General features: G+C 39.8%; 1 pseudogene; it reads right to left on the bottom strand.

Moving 5' to 3' along the window:
* Nucleotides 1-1,752: 1,752 nt before the first annotated feature.
* Nucleotides 1,753-24,802, bottom strand: part of LOC103020252 (peptidyl-prolyl cis-trans isomerase A-like) — a 43,759-nt pseudogene continuing 20,709 nt past the window's right edge.

Genomic DNA, 24,802 nt, shown 5'->3' with positions numbered 1-24,802 from the left:
CAACCTTTCCCACTCTTTTTTTTTTTTTTTTAAACATCTTTATTGGAGTATAATTGCTTTACAATGGTGTGTTAGTTTCTGCTTTATAACAAAGTGAATCAGCTATACATATACGTATATCCCCGTATCTCCTCCCTCTTGCGTCTCCCTCCCACCCTCCCTGTCCCACCCCTCTAGGTGGTCACAAAGCACAGAGCTGATCTCCCTGTGCTATTCGGTTGCTTCCCACTAGTTATCTATTTTACGTTTGGTAAGCAATCATGCTGGATCCATTTCCCACGGTATCTATCCTGCTCTGTGAAGTAGGAAGCTGATCCATGAGATTGTAACAATCTGGCCCCCTGGCCCTCTAGCTTCCAGCTTGCTTCAGCTAATGGCTTTACCTGAAATCTAGAGGGCAAGAGGAGAGCGAGGTCAGGCCACTTATTCCCCCAGCTCCCCCCTTACCAGTTCCTGCAGGTTGGCTATGTCCCTTTACCTAAAGGCCACAGCTCCTGCCAAGTGGCCCTCTCCAAACAGCTTTCTCTGGGTCCCAGGAACTGCCCCCTCCTCTCTCTTCTCCAGGCCCAGGGATGGTAATAGTTTTCCCAACCACTAGCCCTGGAGTAACGCACCATCCCTTTTTCTTCCTAATCCTTACTCACAACTCTATAAACTCTCCTCAAATTACCCAATTCAAGAATTTCATATCTTTTCTTCCAAGGTCCCAACTAAGCACTCAACTCCATCTTCTTCCATCATTCTCAGCAAATGACCTTGCCTCATTCTTTATTTTTTGCTGAGAAGGTCTTCTTGTATCAGCTTTCTTTGCATTCCTCACATGGCCATTCACCATCACGTTACTAAAAGTCTGTATAATGGCCTGCTCTCATGCCTAATTTTGCCTCTCAGAGTACATAGCATATCTTGCTCATAGCAGGGCTCTACCCTGTCTTCCTCTTGCCTCTGAGAACATTTTTCCTTCATTGGCTCTTCTACTTTCTTCCATAATTTAACTCTGGATGTTCCCAATGTGTCAAACCTTGGTTTTGCCCCATGACATAATTTTTTTAAAGAGGAAAGTTTATCTATTTTTACTATTTTAATTACTTTTATTTGGATAATATTTTAAATGTATACTTGCTGTCTTAGTCATTTAACTAAACTCCAATCCTTTATCTCTTCAATCAGTTTAGATATTTTCCATGGATTTCCAATTATCTCCTCCTCCTCAAATCCAGTATCATTTCATTCCCCTCAATTAGATTTTCTCCCATTGTCTGTATTTTTTCCAATGGAATCTACATTTCTTGAGCTCAAGAGTTTAAAACACTGAAGTTATTTTTTAATGCCTCCATTTTCTGTGCCCCTCAACTGCAATTACTTTGTGAATTCTATAATTTTTTTCTTAAACTCATTTCTCAGAGTTATTTGTTTCCATTCTCATTGTTGTCATCAAAAAAATTTTTTTAACTATAGGCCAAGATTATTTCAGTAGTCACCTAACTTGTCAAGTTCCAGGTTCCCCCATTCCTACAGAAGGATTAAGATTTCTAGAATATTGCTAATATCATGTGGTTCTAGAATGTGGCTCCCATTAATAATATTCAATAATTACGACATTAACCACAAATATATACTGAGTATTTGCTCTGTGCTGACTGCTACACTAAGTTCTTTTTTACATGGATTAATTATTTTAATCCTCAGAAGAGTCTTGTAAATATTCAATTGTACAATTGGAAGATTTTTTTTTCCTACATGTCAAATTTATTAGATTTGTCCACAGTCAGCAACGGTGATATTCTTGCTGGTCTTGCCATTCCTGGGCCGCAAGTACTCTATGACTCCCCAAATATTCATGTCCTCTCTCACCTTGCCAAAGACCGCATGCTTGCCATCCAACTGCTCAGTCTTGGCAGTGCAGATGAAAACCTGGCAATCGTTTGTGTTGGATCCAGCACTTGCCATGGACAAGGTGCCAGGACTGGTATGACTCAGGATGAAACTCTCATCAAATTTCTCCCCAGAGGTGGACTTGCCACCAGTGCCATTATGGCGTGTGAAGTCATCACCCTGGCACATAAATTCCGGAATAATTCTGTGAAAACGGGAAGCTTTACAACCAAATCCTTTCTCCCCGGTGCTCAGAGCACAAAATTTTCTGCTGTCTTTGGAAATTTGTCTGCAAACAGCTCATAGGATATGTGGCCCGAGGGCCCACCATCCATGGCCGTCAGCTCTGGGGTGGTGGTGTCTTCAAGGCCAGAAGAATTTTAGAACATTTAAGAAACTCCCAGATTACCCAGCTACTGGTGGTTCTGGAATGCAAACTCCACATGAAACCGGAAGTCAAGCTCTTCGTCTTTTTTTCCATGCTATCCAAATCCCTCAACATGACTTCCAAAATGCTCTGCAAATTGCCCCCACCCTTCCAATCCAATATCAGCCTTTGTTTCTCTCTACATTATACTGAGAGTGAGTTCACTAATGCACCATACACACAATATGTTCATTGCAGGTTTTTTTGCCTTGACTTTTGCACCTATATCTTTTTTCCTGTTGTCAGATCAAATTCTCTTTTTGAGTTAAGGTCTGGCTCCAGACCACAATGAAGTCTTCAAGAATGCTACAGTACACATGGATCTTTCTTTTCTCAGAGCCTCTAAGACCACTTACTGTCTGTACCATTACTTTCATATTCAATCAGGAAGTACTTTGATTTATATTTTACTGCTATCTGTACAATTGCTATTTATTCACCCCAGAAAAAAAACACTGAGCCCTTATTATTTTCCAGGCACTGTGTAAATGCTGAGAATACAAAGGTGGGTAAGATTCAGTCTCTGAAAGAGTTTTATCCAGGGAGGCAACATGTATGCAAACTAAAATATTACAATACACTCCGTCTGATAAGCGATAATATTGGAAGGATATATTGCATAATGGTTTAGTACATGAGTTTTGGAATTGCCCAGGTCTGGGTACATTTTCCAGCTCTGCTCCTCAATAGCTAAATGAGAATTACACAACCTAAGCTTCTGTTTCCTCATTTGCAAAATGGAGATACTAATTGTAGTAACCACTTATTAAGATTTTTAAGAATTATGTAAAGAATTTTATAAAGTATATAAGGTATATAAAGTATAAAGCATATAAAGTATAAGGTAATTAGAACAGTGCTTGAAAGTTTATAACTATTTATCCCTATCCCCCTCCAAAAAGGAATTTGCATGTATTATATACATTTTCTTCAGTGGGAATAGAGAAGATGGAGAGAAAAACTGTGCTAGGGTTGTCAGGAAAAGCTTAAGAAAAAGGGTAGAATTTGAATAGGGTCTTGAAGGATGAGAAGGAATTTGCCAGGTTATTCTGATTTGGTTAGACTGTAGGAAGAATGTAGAGAAAGTCTTGTGAAAAGAATCTGGAAAAGTCTTGTGAAAGGAATCTGGGAAGATAACACAGGCAGATTGTAAAGGGCATTATGTCTATGCAAAGGTATTTGTACACCACCTTCTTGACTAGCAGTTCCCAAAGGCTTTGGTGTTGTGCCAGAGACTTCCAAAACCATAGGCTCACCAAACAATATCTGTCTATTAAAAAAGCATAGCGACTCAGACATGTCAACATATTTTAAGGTATTTCTGAAGTTATAGTGACTCTTTGGCACTTTATGCTCTATTAATGAGTGAATCCTAAAAGAATTAATATAGACCCTATGCTAGTTATTAATTTATTGTCTCTCAGCTCCAAATTCACCCTTCATAGCCTGCTCCATGAAAATGGATCTGAATCTCTTAAACATTTTCCCTTTGCCTCTGGCACAATGTTAAGCTTTGTAGAGAGCCCTAGAGAGACATTTCAGGAGAAAGGGGCATGAGTCACTCTGGCTATTCCATTGAGAATGAATTGTGGAGGAAGGACTGATTGTATTTGCAGAAGACCAGTTAATTTGTTTATTTATCCTTTGATTTAACAAAGATTTATGAGAATCTACTCACTGTCAGGCAATGAGGATTGTTGGATAAAGAAGACACAGTCCCTGTCTCAAGACGCTCGGAGGGGAAGAGAGTTGAGTACATTAATGACAATAAGGAGTGCGCTCTGTAAGAGCCAGAGAAGCTCCAGATGCTGCGAGAGCTGGAGGGACAGCTAATCACACTGAGAAGAGAGAACCATATTCTAGGGGAAACTTTTGAATAAATCTTGAAGGAAAATAAAACATTCAGGTGCATAAAGGGACGAAATATGGTCTAGCTGAATTGAACTACACTGTGTAGGGTGTGAGAACATTGACAAAGCAGTTGAGCATTGGGATGGGCGCCTGGTGGGTTGGTGACAGATGAAGTTAGAGAAGTTGGACCCAGATTATGGAAGGTCTACTAAGCTATTTGATATTTAGATTATTTCTATATTTAAAAACTTTTTATTTGGAAACAATCTCAAGTTTAGAGAAAAGTTGAAAGAACAGAACAAATAACTTTTTTTCCCCGAATCATTTGAGAATAAGTTGCCAACATGATGCTTAATCCTCTTGTCTCCCTAAATGCCTTAGTGTGTGTTATCCACAAACAAGGACGTTTTCCATAATACAACCACCAAAATTAGGAAAGTAATGTTGATCCACTACTACCCTCTAATCCTCAGAACTTATTCATGTTTCAGTAGTTGTTCCAATAATTTTTTTTATAGTAAAAGATCTAGTCCAGAGTAAATCATTGTGCTTAGTTGTCATGTCTCTTTAGTTTCCTTCAATCTGGAACAGTTCCTCACCCTTCCCTTGATTTTCATTTCCTTGATCCTTTTGAAGATTACAAGTTAGTTATTCTGTAAAATGCTCCTCCGTGTGGGTTTGTTAGATCTTTCCTCGTAATTGAATTCAAGTCATGTGTCTTTGGTATGTGTATTCCAGAAACAATGCTGTGTTCTTCTCATTGTATCCTATCAGATGACGCATGATTTCAATTTGTCCCATCAATGGTGATGTTAACTTAGATCACTTTATTAAGGTGGTGTCTGCCAGGCTTTTCCAGCGCATGGTTACGTCTTTTCCCCCTTATAAATAGTAAATATTTTGTAGGGAGATACTTGAAGACTATTTAAATAGTCATTCCTTTTCAAGCAGTCAATTTATCCATTTGTTTATATCATTTGAATGAGTATGACTCATTCTATTTTAGTCAATGACTTATGTGTCCTTTAGAAATGTTCCCATTACTCTCTGAACCCACCCTTACTTTCTGGCGCAAGATGCTCCAGCTTTATTGTACATTCCCTGCCCCAGCACTGGAATCATCTATTTCTCTGAAGAGCCCTGGTTCCTTTTAGTGGAGAAGAATATTTAGAAACCAATATCTATGCACTAGTGGGCTCCTTGCTGTAGGGGTGACACTGCTCCCAAACCCTCATAACAGACATATGTACATATACATACACGTGTTTATATCTGCGTTTATTTTTATTTTTTATATCTATTTTTTTATATTGAAAGCCATGAGTTTACACCAATATCCCCAATTCTAAGCCAATGTCTCACTCTTATTTTCTCCCTTTATATAATTGTAACTTGTTTCTGTAGAAGTGAGAAACCTGGCTCTCTTAAGCTCAATATATTTACTTACTTGACCAATCCCGTATACGTAACTGTTTCCCCTAATGGCCACCACACTCTCACCCCTGCAAATGCCCTCCTCACCTTGCTTGAGCTATGACACCCTGCTCTGGGCTACCCCTCTACCCTTCCACAGAGGCTCTCCTCTTACTGCTGGGGCTGCTGCATCCTGAGTTGAGTCAATCCCCTGCAGAGACACTTTTCTCCAGTGGTGCTCTGCCATCCCACACAGGCTACCATGGCTCTTCCCCCACTCACCTATGGGGACACCTACTTTGCAGAGCCCCAGTCTAATGGGTTTGGGGTTGAATTGCTCAAGAATTGAACAACTGAATGGAAGAGAGAAAGAAGGAAAGGGGAAAAGAAAGAGAAGAGCATTCCTATCTTTTAACAAATATATTATCAATAACATTCCCTTTTTGTACTTGAATCCCTATCATTAATTCAAACTATTTTCTGGGATAGATTCCCAGAAATGGAATTACTGGGTCAAGTGTTATAAAGGAAATAACTTGTCTTAATTTTTACTCCCACCAGCAGTACATGACAGTGTCTATTTTATTCTAGATAGCTTTGGGTATTAGATCTAGTTTTAAAAGAGTTTTTTGTTAACTTTATATGAAAATAATGTATTGTTTTATTTTCTTTGCTAGTGAACATTTTTCCATTTGTTTATTTAGTCATTTTTAGCTTCTCTTTAATAAATTATCATTTTCATGACCATTTTAGAATTTTAGTATTTTTCTTAGGTCGGTATATTTATTAATGATATTAACGCTTAGTCATATTCATTGCAAGAAAGATTAGTTTTTAAACCATAACTGGCTTCCTCTGGCCACTTTCTACATTTGTACTTATCTTGCTCTGCTGCCAACTAATTTCTTCTCAGGTAAATACAGACTAAGGGTTATATTACTCTAAGAAAACATAAAATTAGAAAAATAAACAGCCTGCCATAAAGCCATTCAAATGTATGGTGTACTTTTTGAAAACAAACTCTTATTTTTAGATCATTTTTATCTTTTTTACTCACTATTAGTTTGAAAGATTTATCTAATTCTCTCAGTTTTCTTCACTTCATGTAATCTGAGGCTACGTTAGTAATGCTAGATTACTGATGAAGTGAATTTTTCATCTTATATCTCTTTTATCTCTAATATTGCTTTTTAATCTTAAAGTATACTTTAATGTAGTGACATCAGCTTTTGGGGGGTTGGTATTTGCATGCTATAACATTTTCAACCTTTTATTTTCAATCTCTTAGTATCCTTATATTTTAGGTGTGTCTTCTGTTGTGAGTCAGGATCCTGGCAGGAAATAAAAAGGCAGTGCACTCAAAATATTAACTGAAGAGAGTTTAATGAAGAAATTCTTTATAAAGGTGTGGGCAGCATTAAGGGAACCAATAAAAGATGGTGAAATACTCAGGTACTAAAAACAGGGAAAAGCGTGTATACCCTAGCACTGAATGGTCAAAGAAAGGGAATAGTGTTACTGGAACCCAGTATAAACTGTTGCTGGGAGAGGGGGCACCTGCAGGACCAGTGGTCTTAAGTAGAGATAACACAATCACTGAAAAACTCAGGCCCAGCAGGGAGGGAAACTAGGGGAACTGATGCCCCTATTTTCTCCTCCTGCCTTGTGATCTATTGCCCCTATCTGCTTTTGGCCAAACCCAACCAGAAGTTAGAGAGCAAAAGATCTCAGGGGATGCAGGGCTTAGAGCTGGGCCCAGAGCCAGGCAGAGAAGAGTAGGGAAGAGCCAGCACACATGTAAACAGCTCATAGCTGGATTTTGTTGTTGTTATCCAGTCTGATAGGTTTTTTTTTTTTAAATGGAGCATTTAGCCCATTTATTTACATTTGTTAGATTACTAGGGTAATTTAGTTCTAAGATATTATTTGATGTCTCCCATTTTATATTTTTTTCTCCTGTCATGACTATTTTTCATTATCTGAGTAATTTTTCTTGTTTTATTCATTCCATTTGTATTATTTTAGTGGTTACTTTAGAAATTTATCATGTAGTATCTTTTTTTTTTTTAAGAAATTTATTTATTTTTGGTTGCATTGGGTCTTCATTGCTGCACGTGGGCTTTCTTCAGTTACAGAGAGCGGTGCACGGGCTTCTCATTGCAGTGGCTTCTCTTGTTGCGGAGCATGGACTCTAGGCGCGCGGGCTTCAGTAGTTGTGGCTCACGGGCTTAGTTGCTCCACAGCATGTGGGATCTTCCCGGACCAGGGCTCGAACCCGTGTCCCCTGCATTGGCAGGAGGATTCTTAACCACTGCGCCACCAGGGAAGCCCTATCATGTAGTATCTTTAACTTCTCCTAAATAAGAGGAGGATCTTCGAAACACTTTTGCTCTTGATTATTCCCTCCTGATTTATGTGCAATTGTTGGGTATTTTTAACTCAATAAGATATTATTGCTATTGTTTTATATGTAAATATATTTATATATGATATAAATATATATTTATAATATATAGTCAATATTTATTTAGATTTACCTACTTTCTTTGCTCACCGTTCATCCTTGCATCTTAGACTTTCCATCTCAAATCACTTTCCTTCTTTCAATCTTTTGGAACATCCTCTGTTGAGATCTATTGGTGATAAACTCTTTCTGCATTTTCTTGTTTTTGAAAATGTCTTTGTTTCATCTTCATTATTGAATGATATTTTTTTCCAGGTATATAATTTTAGGATGACATCTTTGAAGATATCTACTGCCTTAGGGCTTTCATATATTTGTTGAGAAGTCTGACGTCAGCATAATTGTTACTCCTTGGAAGGATAGACTTTTAAATATTTTCTTTGTTTCTGGATTGCTGCACTATGTGTCTAGGTGTGGATTTCCTCTTATATATCCTGCTTGGGATTCATGGATAATTCTAAAACTCTCAGCTGATATCTTTTTCATTGGTTCATAAAAATTATCAGATCTTTTCTCTTCAAATATTGCTTCTACCTCATTCTCTCTCTCCTCTCGTTTTTCAACTCTAGTAGGTATTAGAACTTTTCCTCTACTCTCCATGTTGTTTAATCTCTATTTCATATTTGCTGTCACTTTGACTCTCTGTGCTGTAATCTACATAATTTCTTCAGATCTATAGTTCAGTTCATGACTTTTTTTCTTTAATGTGGCTGATCTGCTGTTTAGCTTGTCAATTGAGTTTCAAATTTTATTTCTTATATTTTTATTTATTTATTTATTTATTTATTTATTTTTTTTAAAATTTTACTTGATTTTATTTATTTATTTATTTATTTTTGGCTGTGTTGGGTCTTCGGTTCGTGCGAGGGCTTTCTCCAGTTGCGGCAAGCGGGGGCCACTCTTCATCGCGGTGCGGGGACCGCTCTTCATCGCGGTGCGCGGGCCTTTCTCTATCGCGGCCCCTCCCGTCGCGGGGCACAGGCTCCAGACGCGCAGGCTCAGCAATTGTGGCTCACGGGCCCAGCTGCTCCGTGGCATGTGGGATCTTCCCAGACCAGGGCTCGAACCCGTGTCCCCTGCATTAGCAGGCAGATTCTCAACCACTGCGCCACCAGGGAAGCCCTTATATTTTTATTATTAGAAATTCTTGCTGGTTCTTTTTCAAATCTACGTGGTCAATTTTAGAGTCATTTCTTCCATATTCATATTTTTAAACCTTTATTCCTTTGGACATATTAAGCATAGTTATTTTATTTTCTGTGTTTCATAATTCCAATATCTGAAGTTTTGTGAGTCTGGTTCTTCTGTTGGTTATTTTTGCTGGCTCTTGCGTAAAATGCCTTCTTTCTTTATGAATTTTATGTATTTTGTGATTCTTGTACTGCTATTCTTTGAAACTTTATCTGGTGAAAAACTTTGAAACCTGAGTTGAAAAAATGCTCTTCCAGAAAGAATTTGCCTATGCTTCTGGATGGTGGATTGTGGGTTCCAAACATGGCAACCCCCATTCCACATGCGTTTCTTACAACGTGGCTTTGACAATCCTCCCATGGGGAAGCGGAGTCTTCGTTCTTGCTCCTTGAATCTGGGAGGGCTCATTAACTCTATGTGACTTCCAAGGCTGGGAGATAAAAGGCAACACAGTTTAACCCTACTTCTCTTCAGATGGTTTGGGCTTGGAAGCAGCCCCCATACTGTGAGAAAGCCCATGCAGCCACATAGAAAGGTCATATGTAGGTATTCTCACCAATAGCCTCAGCTGAAGTCCTAGACAAAAGCTTGTATCAACCACCAGAACTGCGGGTAAACTAGCTTACAGGTAATTATAGCTTCCAGCCCCTGAGTCACCTCCCGGTCTTCAAGTCTTCTCAGATAGCCACCAGATACCTTGGAGCAAAGATAAGTTGTCCCTGTTTTGCACTTTCCAAATTCTTGACCCACAGAATCCATGAGTATAATAACATTCCTGCAGTTTTATGATACTGAGTTGGAGGGAGTGTGGATTTTTGTCCAGCAGTCAATAACCAGAACACTTCTGCCAGATACCTGGGGGCAAGACCAACCTAAGACTACTTTAAATTAAATTCTAAGCTTTAGGGGTTTGGGGGCAACAAAAGTAGCATAAATTCAGGCTACAAACCTGCTTGAGGCTGGTTTATAACTATGAATGATTAGGAGGAATATTCTTCCCTCTACCTAATGCCATGGTTCAAGAGTGACAGTTTTCCTTGTGGTCCCATGATTTGGTGGCATGAGTAGGGGACAGGCTTATTTCTAGCTCACCCTTATACTGAGTGTTTATTCCTTTGGTTTTGGGGAGCTCTAATTAGATTCCTCACTTTGGGTAGGTCTTGGGTTTCATCTCCTGTTCTCTGCTCCCCCCAAATTAAAGAAAAACAAAAACGAAAACAAAAAAACTTAAGGTGCTTAAGGTCACCGGATTATGACAAGTACCCTCAAAGTGAAACCAGTTTCACTGCTTTGTTTATTTATCAAGGTTCCCATTTTAACTTGGTTTTGGTCTTTGTGTATATCTTTTTTTCCCCTCTAGGCTCGTTGATGCATTTGAAAAGATGCTTTGTATATTATAAATGGAATTTTTGGGGTTTTCAGCAGGTGGCTTGGTCAGGACCCTGTATGGGCTGAATTTCAGGACCCCCTAAAATTTATATGTTGAAATCCTAACTTCCAGTACCTCAAATGTGACTGTATTTAAAGATAGGTGACTTTAAATAGGTGACTACATTTGAATGAGGTTGTTGGAGTGGGCTCTAATCAAATATGACTAGGTCCTTTTAAGAAGAAATTAGGACACGGACATGTACAGAGGCAAAACGATGTGAAGACAGAGGGAGAAGAAGGCTATCCACAAGCCAAGGAGAGAGGCCTCAAGAGAAACAAAGCTGCTAACACTTGATCTTGGACTTCCAGCCTCCAGGACTGCGAGAAAATAATTTTCTGTTGTTTAAGCCATCCGGTCTGTGGGACTTTGTATGGCAGCCCTAGCAAACTGGAAACCCTCACCCCATTTATTTATTTGCTTAATCAATAGTTGAAAGTACCATTAATACCAGTTTATTAAGGGACTGGCTATTCAATCTGTATTTCTTGCAACTTCTATGTTTTTTCTGACTTCTGCTGTCTCCCTTTTGATCATTTCATGGTTCTTCAACACTCACAAACAACATGAGAGGACCATAGAGACAATAAAACCCCAGTTCTTCTGTTGTACCTCCTAGCTAACATCCCAGGTTATTAGTGTGATATTGGAGGGAAGGAAACTGTAGGCTAAGTAGAGTTTTTGCGTAACTCTATATATTATTCTGTACGACCTTAAACATTTTAATAATATAACCTCTTGCTTTAATGGTCATAAATGTTCATAGATCAACATAAACATAGGGGCTTCCCTGGTGGTGCAGTGGTTAAGAATCTGCCTGCTAATGCAGGGGACACGGGTTCGAGCCCTGGTCCGGGAAGATCCCACAGGCTGTGGAGCAACTAAGCCCGTGCGCCACAACTACTGAGCCTGCGCTCTAGAGCCCGCGAGCCACAACTACTGAGCCCATATGCTACAACTACTGAAGCCCGCGTGCCTAGAGCCCGTGCTCCACAACAAGAGAAGCCACCGCAATGAGAAGCCCGTGCACCGAAACGAAGAGTAGCCCCCGCTCTCAACAACTAAAGAAAACCTGTGTGCAGCAGTGAAGACCCAATGTAGCCAAAAATTAAATAAATGAATAAATAAATTAATTTAAAAATATATATACATAGATCAATATTCAACCTACAATACATGGCATGTTACCCAAGGCTTGTGAAGATTTCAAGCTACTCAAATAACATAACAACTTAAAGTTGCAACAGGAAAACCATCAGGGTGTTTATATTCAGTAGTTTTATTATTAAGATATTTTATATTAAAAGAAACACCCATTAGTCCATCTAATTTTTGGAATTTTAGTTCCAAAAATAAAACTTAGACAACTTGAAGGAATCATTATTTGTTACTCCAATTAGTTCAATATTTACAACATAGTCAATGAATCAATTTTCCTCAATGGAAGTCTTAAGACTTTTCTAAAAATTTCAAATTATTTTTGGAGAGAATAAGATGTAACACAGAAACAGATGGAGAATCAAAAACAAATACTTGTTTTATCATAGTAACTAACTTGGAATTGGGTTTAAGTACTGAGTGAGTCACAGTTTCTGTTCTTTCAGACCAATTTAACTCCAGTATAATTACTCAGGCTTAATGAAAGAGTCCTCACAATATGTAAAAAAAAATGTGATGATATGTGTATGCATTTGCTTGGGGAGTTTTGGAATTCTGGGGGCCTCTAATAATGAACAGATGCTAAAATGAGGCTTTAAGAAGTAATAACAAACCCATTTTCTTATATCAAGTAACCTAGGGCATTTCCTTATTAAATCAGAGCATTGCAAAATTTCAGAAAAGGGGTGGGATAAAAATATATTTCTATAATGAAGACAAAACCAAGTTTCCTAGAAAAAGTAAAGTATCCACCTCCATTCTTAAGAGCATAGGAAGGGGAAATGTTAAAATTTGGAAGTAGGGAGGGGGGCCCAAACTCCTGCTCAGGAGGCTAAGACAGGGCAGGGCCCGGAGATAGAAGAAGGGGCGTTCCAGAGAATCCATGCAAAGTCAAGGCCGAGTCCAGGGTGGGGAGAAAGCAGGCCACCACTGAGACCTCATAGAGACAGGCCTTCCAGAAGCCTTCTAGATCTTCATTTAGGAGAGCGGGATGCCTTTGGAAGAGGAGAGACTGGCAGAGCTGTGATTTTTTGACTTCGCCCCAGTGGCATGAAGTGATCTTGATTAGTTTCCATTTCTAGACCAACCTGCTAATAATCCTCATGTGATTGCATAGGCCCTTTATCCCCCAAACATTCTGTCTGAGTGTTGATGTGTGAAATCCCTTCAATGGGTCAAATAGCCACGGCTCCACAATGAGAGATAAAAGGCTTACAGGGAAAATTCACTGAGTTCTTGCCCATGTGTGAACAGATGATCACTGAGGAGAATCAGTGACTGATGAGAGAGGTTTTCATAGTTTTGGGAAGTGTAGGCAGCAGGGGGAGTAGAGGAGGGGGGAGAGAGAAGAGCTCAAGTTTTTCTTGTTCATCTGGGCCTCTTCCTCTTCAATATTTGGTGACAAATAGAAGCTTCTGTGAAGGTATTTTTATGAGGCAGACTTGCTGAGAGCATCTAAGCCCCACGGTGCTACCAAGGTTGTGAAGCAGAATTTATGAAGCTGATTTTTATTGTCTTACTCAGTTCCTGGTGCCACCGACAGCAGGAATAAAGAAGCTCGTTTTCTCAGAGGACAGTGAACTGATGTTTCATGGATGTATGCAAACCAGCCTCTCTGATTTCTTGTGATTTATTCAGAAGAGTGGTCATCCCACATTTTTTACAAGTCAGCAGCACTTAATTTTTAAGTATTATCTTATTTTACTTTATATTCTTCTACAAAGCATTTCAGGCTACTTGCAGGAAATACACTTCATCACCATAAACCATCCCATTTTGCTGAAAGAGTTTTGAGTCTTGTTGCTCATCATTGTGAGGGGACAAAAGTCAGGCTTGACCAACTGGAGCAAGTTGGCATTCTACACCATCAACCTGGCAAGTGAAGCTGACCCAGGCTGTGTCTTCAGGCAGTAACCACCAGCATTTGTGATTGAAATCATACCAGTGCAGGAATTCACTCTGTTTACGCTGCCTCACTGAGTCATTTTTTAAATGGGCATTTGGTAACCCAAATAAATCTTTCTATAAATGAAAGAAACAGTTTTGAGGGATGTGGCGGTCTTCCAAATTCCTCATCAGAAAGGCTTCTTCTCAAAATTGCCCAAGGTCTTTTTCTTCTTTTTTATTTTTTAAATGACATGAGAAGTACATTCCCACTGTAAAAGACAATACAGAAGCATACAGATATTAAGGTCCACCTTTCCCGAAGATTTTTTAATGCCTCCTTTTCTAGAATAGAGGTCCTTTCTTTGGGGCTCTGGGAAGTGGTGAGGAGAGCAGGGCTGGCTCTGGGCCCCTCGTCACATCTCTTTCTGTATCTTTCCCTGTATTAGTCAGGAGAGGCTCTGCTGTGTTGCATCAATAAACAGACCCTCAAACCTTACCAAACTCACTCTTGCAGAGTCTACTGGAGGTTCAGCAGCTTTTGAGGGCAGCTCCCTTCCAAGTGATGACTTGGGAATCCGGGTTGCTTTCACCTTACAGCTACTCTATCTGGAACACAAGACTTCCAGTGACCCTGAAGCAGGGGATGAGTGAGAATTCACATGTGTTCTCAACTGCCGTAGGCTGGAAATGACACACATCACTTCCATTTCTAATTCATTGGCTGGAGCCTGAGCATGGCCCCAAATTAACTTCAAGGGAGGCTGGGAAGTATTCCTGTGTGCCCAGGAATGAAAGGAAAAATAATTAAGATGAGCACTGCTAAATTTCTACCATATTCCCTCTCTCCCTAATGTTCTTTCTACCCCGGCACCCATGCACTCAGCAGTGACGACCCAACTTGTTTGTAGGTATCTCTATACCCATTGCTGAGCAGTAAGCTCTCTGAGGCAGGTTGGAGGCTAAGAAAGGAGAAGGTTTGGATAGGGATGTGATATATGCAAGGGAACTAAATCCCTCGATGGATAAGGTTCCCATGCTTGAGAAGGGAGTAGCCAGCAGAAACCAACTTTCCTTTCCCTCAACCTATTTACCATCTGGCCCTACCATGGTATGATAGATGGGGTAGTAGAGTTCTCCATCCGGTCCTGCCACTGTATAATGAGGGGGGTTGTGCAGTTTTCTCCTGTGAGAGTCAGTTTCTAGAGAGGAGAATCTGATTTCTATGTAGCCCTTGAGAACAGACTAGATAATAATGTAGGAAAATTTTTGAAACACTCAAGATTTATCCTTAGAGGTCTATGAACTTTCTGTTTACTAGCATTTAAAGTATCCCATGGCACTTCTCTGCTGGTGCAGTGGTTAAGAATCCTCCTGCCAATTCAAGGGACATGGGTTCGAGCCCTGGTCCAGGAAGTTCCCACATGCCGCGGAGCAACTAACCTCGTGTGCCACAACTACTGAGCCTGCGCTCTAGAGCCTGCGAGCCACAACTACTGAGCCCATGTGCCACAACTACTGAAGCCCGCGCGCCTAGAGTCCATGCTCCACAACAAGAGAAGCCACTGAAGTGAGAAGCCCGCATACTGCAACGAAGAGTAGCCCCGGCTCGCCACAGCTAGAGAAAGCCTGCGCACAGCAACGAAGACCCAACGCAGACAAAAATAAATAAATAAATATATTAAAACCCCCCCCAAAACCTAATTACTTTAAAAATAAATAAATAAATAAATAAATAAATAATAAAGTATCCTATGTCTCTTTATCCTGCCTTCCAACTCCAGCTTTCCCCCCCACTTCACACAGTTACCTACTCTCACAATGAAAACACACATGCAGAGTCAACTTCAGAAATTCTCTCCCTAAATCAGTTTCCAAAGTCCCTCTTTTTTCTCCCCAAGTCCAACCTTCCTCAGCTCTGATGGAGCCAGATGATTATTCAAGAGGTAAATACCAGGTATAATTTGTGGTTATAAAAGCCTTTATTAATACGTAATTGGATCTAGATGTCATTTGTGAGCAAACATTTTAATTAAGCTATTAATTCCATCAGAGCGCTTGGGTTTAGATATCCTCCACAATAAGATTTTTGTACTTTCCTCATTGGCTCTTATTCCCTGATTTTCAATGATTTGATGCCCTCAGTTACATAGTTTCAATACCATAATTTTTGGCATCCTATCTCCATTCCTTTGAAAAGTTAGGGCTTTCTGAACATGATCCAGCTCCCTACTCTGTGGGTATGTATTGTTAGATGACTGTGGACAGGAAGAAAATAGTTACCAGAGAGTTTCTCCACATCTATGAGGAGGTTGGTTGAAATCTAAAGGAGAATTAAAGAGGCATTTGAAGAGGTGCAGTGGCCTCTCTACTGAGGGAGCGATGTCCTTCGGGTAGTAACCTCGCCAGATTCCACTGCTCAGGTCTCTCTTTGCCCACCTCTATGCATCTGTATCTACAGAATGAGGTCCTTTAGCCCCTGTGCATTAAGGTGGATGAGCCAAGACTAGCTCATCTTAGCTCTTTTCTTCCCACAGCAGAGCGTGCAAGCCCAGCACCTCAGGATTCTGAGTCCAGGAATGTGTTCTCTAAACATCATAACCTCCAGACTCCTCCCTCCAGCAGGAAGGTGCTTTAGAGAGTTCTCATTCACAATGTGTAACGTTAAAAGTTTTAACATAAAAAGAGAAGTAAGGGGACTTCCCTGGTGGCACAGTGGTTAAGAATCCACCTGCCAATGCAGGGGACAGGGGTTCGAACCCTGGTCCGGGAAGATCCCACATGCCGCGTAGCAACTAAGCCCATGCACCACAACTACTGAGCCTGCGCTATAGAGCCCGTGAGCCACAACTACTGAGGCTGACAGCCACAACTACTGAAGCCCGTGCACCTACAGCCCATGCTCCACAACAAGAGAAGCCACCTCAATGAGAAGCCCACGCACCACAACAAAGAGTAGCCCCCGCTCGCCACAACTAGAGAAAGCCCACGCACAGCAACGAAGACCCAACGCAGCCAAAAATAAATAAATAAATAAATTTATTAAAAAAAAAAAAAGAGAGAAGTAAGACAGACACAAATAGCTAAAAGGAAGTAAAACAGCCCATGTTAAGGTCTCCTTTCCCCAAATTGGAGGCTTTGAGAGGGTCAGTGACTTCTCTCGGGTATCCAGTAAGAGGTGAGGCTAGATCTCCAGGTTCTCAAGCTACTCTTCCGACCACAAGACCACACTTCCTTCCGCTCCTATTGATATGCAGAGAAGACTGTAAAATGTAAGCAGCCAGGGTGGTGACAGGGCAGGAAGGAAAACACCACAGTGTTACTTCACAAGACTGCAAAATCAAATCTGAATTTAGATGACCCTTTTAAGAAATTGCTTTGTAAATTCAATAGGAGGCTCTCAATGTAATTTAAATGAAGGAAACAACTTATTAAAAACCTACCATACGCTAGGCACTGATAAGTACCAGGGATACAAAGAGTGCACAAAATGAAGTGCCTTCCATCATGTGTTAAAAATCATCACTGAACAATGAACAGCGGTGTGGTATGCAATGTAGCCCAGCCCAGATCCCCTTCACAGGCTGGGGCAGCCATCCTACAGCTGCTGTGAGGGCCTTGGCTAACAGCTCATACCCATGACTTTCCCCAGAGTCTTGACCTTGGCTAAGTGGAGCCACTTCACTGGAGACTCCTGGGAGTCTCCCCTGTCCAAGGGTAACTGAGGACTGACTCATTTCCACTCTTTCATACTCCTTCCCAGACTCTACCTAGGAAGATGTCCTTGCTCAGCTCTTTCCCATACTGCTTCTTCCCCTCCTCCAGCTTTTCCTAAAGAACATTAGCTCAATAAAGTACACATACTAGAACCCTTTTCTCAGGCTCTTCATCTACAAAACCCACCTTGAATAGGTGTTTCTTTAGGTTACAGAGTAGTCTCCTAGATGCATTGTCTAGGGTAGGATTAGTGACATTATGTAGGTCTGTACACGTTTTAAAAGACCCCAACATTTTCTACTATCCATAGGACATTTAGCATGTTACCTTACCTCCCCTCCATTTTTGTTCTAAAGACTAAAAATCTCATTTTTCAATATGAATTTCAGTGAATATTTTTTGGCACTTAAGAGATGGCACATGGCTCATGGAAATATGCTCAACATTGCTAATTACTAGAGAAATGCAAATCAAAACTACAATGAGGTATCATCTCACACTGGTCAGAATGGCCAGTTAAAAAGTCTACAAATAACAAATGCTGGAGAGGGTGTGGAGAAAAGGGAACCCTCCCACACTGTTGGTGGGAATGTAAATTGGTGCAGCCACTGTGGAAAACAGTATGGAGTTTCCTCAGAAAACTAAAAATAGAATTACCATATGATCCAGCAATCCCACTCCTGGGCATATATCCAGACAAAACTATAATTCAAAAAGATACATGCACCCCTAAGCTCATAGCAGCACTATTCACAATAGCTAAGACTTGGAAACAACCCAAATGTCCATCAACAGATGAATGGATAAAGAACATGTGGTACATATATATAATGGGATATGACAAAGCCATAAAAAGAAAGAAATATTGTCATTTGCAGCAACATGGATGCAACTAGAGATTATCATACTAAGCGAACTAAGTCAGAAAGAGAAAGACAAATACTGTATGATATCACTTTTATGTGGAATCTAAAATATGGCACAAATGAACCTATCTATGAAACAGAAACAGAATCACAGACATAGAGAACGGACTGGTGGTTGCTGAGGGGTAGGGGGTTGGGGGAGGGTTGGAGTGGGAGGCTGGGTTTAGCAGATGTAAGCTTTTATATATAGAATGGATGAACAGCAAGGTCGTACTGTATAACACAGAGAACTATATTCAATATCCTAAGATAAACCATAAGGGAAAAGAATATTTTTTAAAAAAGAATGTATATATGTATAACTGAATCACTTTGCTGTACAGCAGAAATTAATACAACATTGTAAACCAACTATACTTCAATTAAAAAAAATATTGACCAAAAAAAAAATATTCTTTGGAGAATGAACTAACATAATAAGACAGTAAATGTGTATGTATCTATATGAATGCTATGTGTTTTAGCATTTTCCCATAACTGTGTGGTCATTAAAAGCCATTTCTATTATAAAAAAAAGGTTTTCCATGCTCATTATATAATAATAGAATAAAAACTACCTAGGTGGAAACTGGTGGTCTTACTGCTGAGGCAGTCATCCTCAGCAAACCTCCAGCCAGGTGTTGCGTAGGACATTCAGCTATTGTGTTTCTTATCCATGCGTTTCAACAAATGAACTGCGACTGCAATGCCAACCTTATTAAAATTTAATGTATTTTTATTATAATACCAGTTCTTATGGTGGGTCTAACTCCTGCTGTCCACTCTCCTAACCCTCACAGCTTGGTGCCTCTAAGTAATCACATTCTCCTTTTCGAATCTCCTAAGTAGTTAAGGCATAAATATCCCACCACCGACACCTTAAATATTAATAAATGAGGTTAAGTTATTAGAAACAAGATTAAAATATTGGAGCCATCTCCAAAATGTGCCTCTCCTCCCACTCTGCCTCCCAACCATCAAGAGATGATTGATTAGTTAAAGACAAAGACAAGGCAATGTTAAAGAAAAAATTATTCATGACGCTTGTTAGAGACAGGCAGGCAGGCAGGCAGATTTCATTCAAGGGAGACTACCTCCGTGGGGTGTTGTGGTAGCCGACAGAGATCTGGCCCAACTGCAACCCCAAAAAGGACAAGAGGGGATTTAGAGCCAAGCAGGAGGATAGGGGTTAGTGGATGGAAAATTACTAAGAGAAATCATCAGGTGTAAGAAGGATTCATGCTAGAACACTCGACAGAATTCTTGCTAAAGGCAGGTCAGAGTGATAAGATATTGAGGGTGGGGGATTTTCACTAAACTGATTTAGCAGGATTCTTGCTCAGATGGATTCTCCAAGGACAGAGAGCGAAGCCGCAGGCCTGGCCTCGTCCAGCAAAGGACTCACAGGAGGTCAAGGAGAGACCTCTCCTAGGTCAAGGAGAGAGCCATAACCAAGAGTCAGTGGAGGTTATAAAGTTAGTGCAATAATAACTAACCATTAGCATGGACAGTTGCTGTTCTAAGAGCGCCACAATATTAATTTGTTTAATCTTCACAATAATGTATGTGTAGATACTATTATTACCCCCATTTTACAAGTGAGGAAACTGAGACACAGAAAACTTAAGCAAATTTCCCAAAGTCTCCCAACAATGGCTGAAGGATTTAAACGTAGGAAGTCTGGTTACTGAATCCATTGTCTAACCAATAAGACATACTGCCTTTTTGTGTGAGAGAGAAGAAGAATTAAAGCCTAAGATCTGGGGATAGGTTTTATAGCTGACAGAGTGAGCTGGAAGTTCTGACAATAATTTATAATCTCATCTTGCTGGTTACTATACCATAGTTATAGAAAGGATTTTAGATTAAGTAGGTCAGTTTCTAAGGTGATCTGCAGCCCATTAAATGAAGAGAGCTGAAAGTATGGGTAATACTTATTTTGTTTAATTGAAAATATTTTAATAGTTGGGTAATACTTATTCAAATGCAGGTGTACACCAATGTTTCCTTCTAAAAAAACAGTTCTTACTGGACATTTGTATATTTGCATTTTAAGAGGACAGGAACTGCAAATTTTAGAAAACTTTCTTCCTTGAAAACTCTCTTAGGGCTCATTAAAAACTGAATTTTTTCATTCTTTAGGGCATTAGTAGATGTTGCACCAATGCAGTCTCATTAGGATTTTGTATTTAGTGCTTCTGGTTTATAATGTCATTTATTATACAAAGAACACAGTATTATGGCTATAATCTGAAAACACAGAGACAGCAGTTACAAAGCAGGTCTGGAAAACAAGATTACCAGTTTGGAATGGAAACAGGAGGAAACATCAAGCCCCAGATTTTAGGAGAAATGGGTTGCATTGTAAGTAATACATACAGTGATGGATCTTCTTTCTTAGTGTATCTTTCTTTTTTTTTTCCCCAAATTGGTCCGAGGTCGTGCTATCATCAGAACCACTCCTCTAAAGTAAGAAATTATCTCTAATAAACATTTCTTTTATTTGGAATGGTTAACAGTATTAGACCATTAAAACTCTAACACAGGTTACTTTTCCAGCTGCTATCATGGAGCAAAAGACTACAATATAGAACAGATAGATTTTGCTTGAGTGAAAGGAAAGAAAAAGAACAGGTCTGGAATGTGGGGTATTGCATGGGAGATAGTCTGCCCGTGTTGAGTAATGAAGTGGCGCTGAGATATAAGGCACATGGTAGGAGGAAGTCTGCAAAGGGAAGGATTTCTCAAAACACATTTTGACTTTGTTGGAGATCAGCAGGCTTTTTTTTTTTTTTTTTTTTTGATGGTAGTGGATCTGGAATGTCCTTTTCCAAGGTCATGAGATGGAGTCATATCCATTTGGAATCATTTAAGAGTTGTTTTGCTTAATGTGGTACAGATAAATGGTTCACCTTTTGTAGTGGTCATCCTTTGGAATCAGTCAGCTAATAATAAGAACCCACCATCCACCCAACTGCCCCAATCTGGTGATCCATGGTGATAAGACCAGACCAACCATGCCCCAGCCCCCATGCTACTCCACCATCATTTCCATTTCATATAAGGTGGTCCCTTCATTCTGCCTCTCAGCTGCAGTTCACTGTACCAATGACGACTATTTGACCTAAGGTGGACCAATCAGAGCACTTTCCCTACGAATATGGAATTGAGGTGGATGAGGAGCAGAGGGAAGAAAAAAAGAGAGGGAAGGAGGAGATTGACTCAATTTCCCTGTGAGGTAGAGTGGTGACCTGCAAACTCAGGAGTTGTGGGTAGCCTTTCTGCCAGACAGACAGGGGAACAGAGAAAGCTAGGGTGCAGGAACAGAAGAATGCAATGGCTACACAGAGAGAAACGGAGAGACACAGAGGAAATCCAGGTGTGGCTCTTTCTGAGGCTGAGCATTCCTTTATGCTTCTGTGAGTTACCTCTGTAGTGATATAATAAATTCTCCTTGTTTGCTTAATTTAAGTCACCTGGATTTGTTTTTTAATAACTAAAGAAATCTCAACTGGATACACCTTCTTCTCTTATCACCCTAATGCTATGCAGTTCAATTGTTTTTCTCTTTTTGAACCAGGAGGAAAAAGCAACAAATTCTTCAACACAGGTCCTTCTGGCTTGTGGCCTCTGCATGTATTTTATGGCTTGTGGAACATGAAAATCACATCAACTTTGTTAGCTTCTGTCACACCTGATGTGTGGGAGCATTGTTGGTACTTAGGCTTAAGTTGAGAAATACGGTTTAAAATTGAGATAATGATGTGAAAGCATCTAGCATGATGTCTTCCCAGTAGTTAGGAGGTAATTAGGTTCCACTGGATACAAGGAACAGAGATTCACCCATTATTTTTTTAAACAGCGGGGTCTTGGAAGGATATTCACAGACAAAAGGAATCTCTGCTAAGAGCTAAGGCCTGGCTTGGCAACTCTAAGAACTGGATTTTCTAGTTAGCTGCTCAGTAGCAGAAATTTGTTGAACTTACCCAATGATGGTGACTTTGTTCCTCTTTGTCTCTGCATTTACTGCTTCTGCTTCTACTGACCTACTTGCTCACCTTCTCTTCAGCCCCCTTTCTCTCCCTCATTGTTTCTCCTCACGCATTATGTCTCCTTTCTTGCAGCTTCAGCTTGTTTTATAATTATTGAATGCCCGTGACCTTTTATAGCCCTGACTACCATTTCTTATCTGGGTGGTTTTTTTCCCCCCCTCCCATCTGCACCTGGCTGATTCTTTTTTTTTTTTCCCTTTTACATTTTAGAAAGGGAGTCTGATTTGTCTAGTTAATCTCTGTCTCAGAGGAGTGCTTGTATTACTGTCCTCATAATATCGCGGTTTCTATGAGCCTCTATACTGGGTGCCCTCAGTTCAAAGTCAGAGCTGGATGGTAACAGGGATGACAGGTGTTATGAAAGAGCTAAGTGGTCTCATGGTGATCATGGCGGCCCAGAGCTGCTTGCTCAGGAGGGACTTGTGGACAGGATTCACTTATTTAATGTAGCTCTCAGTAAGTCTTTCTTCCTTTTTTTTTTTTCTTTCTTTCCATTCTTTTCTTTCTAGCATAGTGACCTGGGGAAACACCTTTGAGGACATGTTCCATCTTTCACATTGGTATAGTCCTTATGTATACGGAAAGTCCCCAGAAGACGACTTATGCCTAGAGATGATTTCAGTTGTCTTGTGTAGCACTTCTCAAAGTGTGGTCAGTGGACTACGGGGAGATCCTCTCTGGAGTCTTTGAGGTCAAAATTACTTTTATTATAATGCTAAGATGGTACAATCTTATAATCTTGTCTCTCTGTGTTGACATTTGCACTAATGGTGTAAAGCAATGGTGGTTAAAATTGCTGGCATCTCAGTGTGACTCAAGGCAGTGGCACTGAACTGTACTAGGAATCATTGTTTTTCTCACTGTCATGCACTCACAGTAAAAACCAAACCACATACACACATGCACACACACACACACACACACACACACAAAGCCAGTTTCTCTTAAGAATGTCCTTGAAGGAGCAAGAATTTATTTTATTAAATCCTGACACTTAGTTATACATTTATTCTATGTTTAAAAAAATGCGAAATATACATAAAACATTTCTGCTGCACACAGAAAAGTACAATAGTTGTCTTTAGTAAAAGCACATGTGTGTTTGAGACAAGCTGAACTAGCTGCTTTTCTCGCAGGACATCATTTTCACTTGGAAAAAATGACTGACAGAAAAACTATGGTTATTCAGACTTAGGCATTTGGCAGATACTTCATTAAAAATGCTTGAAGTGAACCTGTCACTTCAAGGAAAACAACTGATAGTGTTTATTGCCAATGAGAAAAATGGGAGCGAAAATTAGAATTTGGGGAAATTTGTATTTACCACTGTGAGCTTAATAGTTTCCCAATACTTAAAAACTTTACTAATGAGATTGGTGGTGATATTAGTGAATATAAGTTTTGATATTATATAATGAAATATATTAACATTTTGGAGATCTGCATAACTCAGTGAAGCAATCCTTTCCAAATGACCAATGCTTTTTTTAAAAAATTTATTTATTTTATTTATTTATTTTTGGCTGCATTGGGTCTTCATTGCTGTGGGCTTTCTCTAGTTGCAGCGAGTGGGGGCCATTCTTCATTGTGTTGCGTGGGCTTCTCATTGCAGTGGCTTCTCTTGCTCTGGAGCACAGGCTCTAGAGCACAGGCTCAGTAGTTGTGGTGCGCGGGCTCAGTAGTTGTGGCACCTGGGCTTAGTTGCTCTGCGGCATGCAGGATCCTCCTGGACCAGGGCTTGAACCCGTGTCCCTTGCATTGGCAGGCGGATTCTTAACCACTGTGCCACCAGGGAAGCCTGACCGATGATTTATGTTACAAAATCATGCTGGGTAAAAGATCCACTCAAAATGCAAGATAGACCAATGGATTTTATCGTGATAGAGTTTAAAATCTCATTATATGGTTTCAGATTCCACATTGTAACTAACCTTTAGGATACTGCCCTTGTTGAGTTTTAGTATAGCATCAATGAAAAATATCCACAATTATCTAAAAGTTTTATTAAAACCCTTTTCTAATAACATATCTGTATGGGGCCAGATTCTCTTCATATACTTAAAACAACATATGACAACAGAATGAATGTAGAAGGAGATATGAGAAGTCTTCTAGTAACCCAGACATTAAGAGAATTGCCAAAATGTAGAACAATGCCTCCTTTTTGCGCTAATTGGTTTTTCTTTTGTAAAAATGTTTTATAAAAATAGCATTTATGCCAACAAGTAGTAGCATTGTTATTTTTGATAGAATTTACAAATAAAAATTTTAAGAATTTTTCAGTTCTACTTTCTAATGCTATAAGTATTTATTGATATAATCCACATAAAGTTTTTTGAGGTCCTCAATAATGTTGAAGAGTGTAAAGCAGTGGTGTGCAGGCTGGCTGGCACTGGCTCATGACAGTCAAGGTGAGCATCTCTTTCCAATTCTGTG

This window comes from Balaenoptera acutorostrata, chromosome 5, assembly GCF_949987535.1.
Source record: "Balaenoptera acutorostrata chromosome 5, mBalAcu1.1, whole genome shotgun sequence".
In the NCBI taxonomy this organism is placed as follows: Eukaryota; Metazoa; Chordata; class Mammalia; order Artiodactyla; family Balaenopteridae; genus Balaenoptera; species Balaenoptera acutorostrata.
This window is presented reverse-complemented; position numbering and strand designations above follow the sequence as displayed.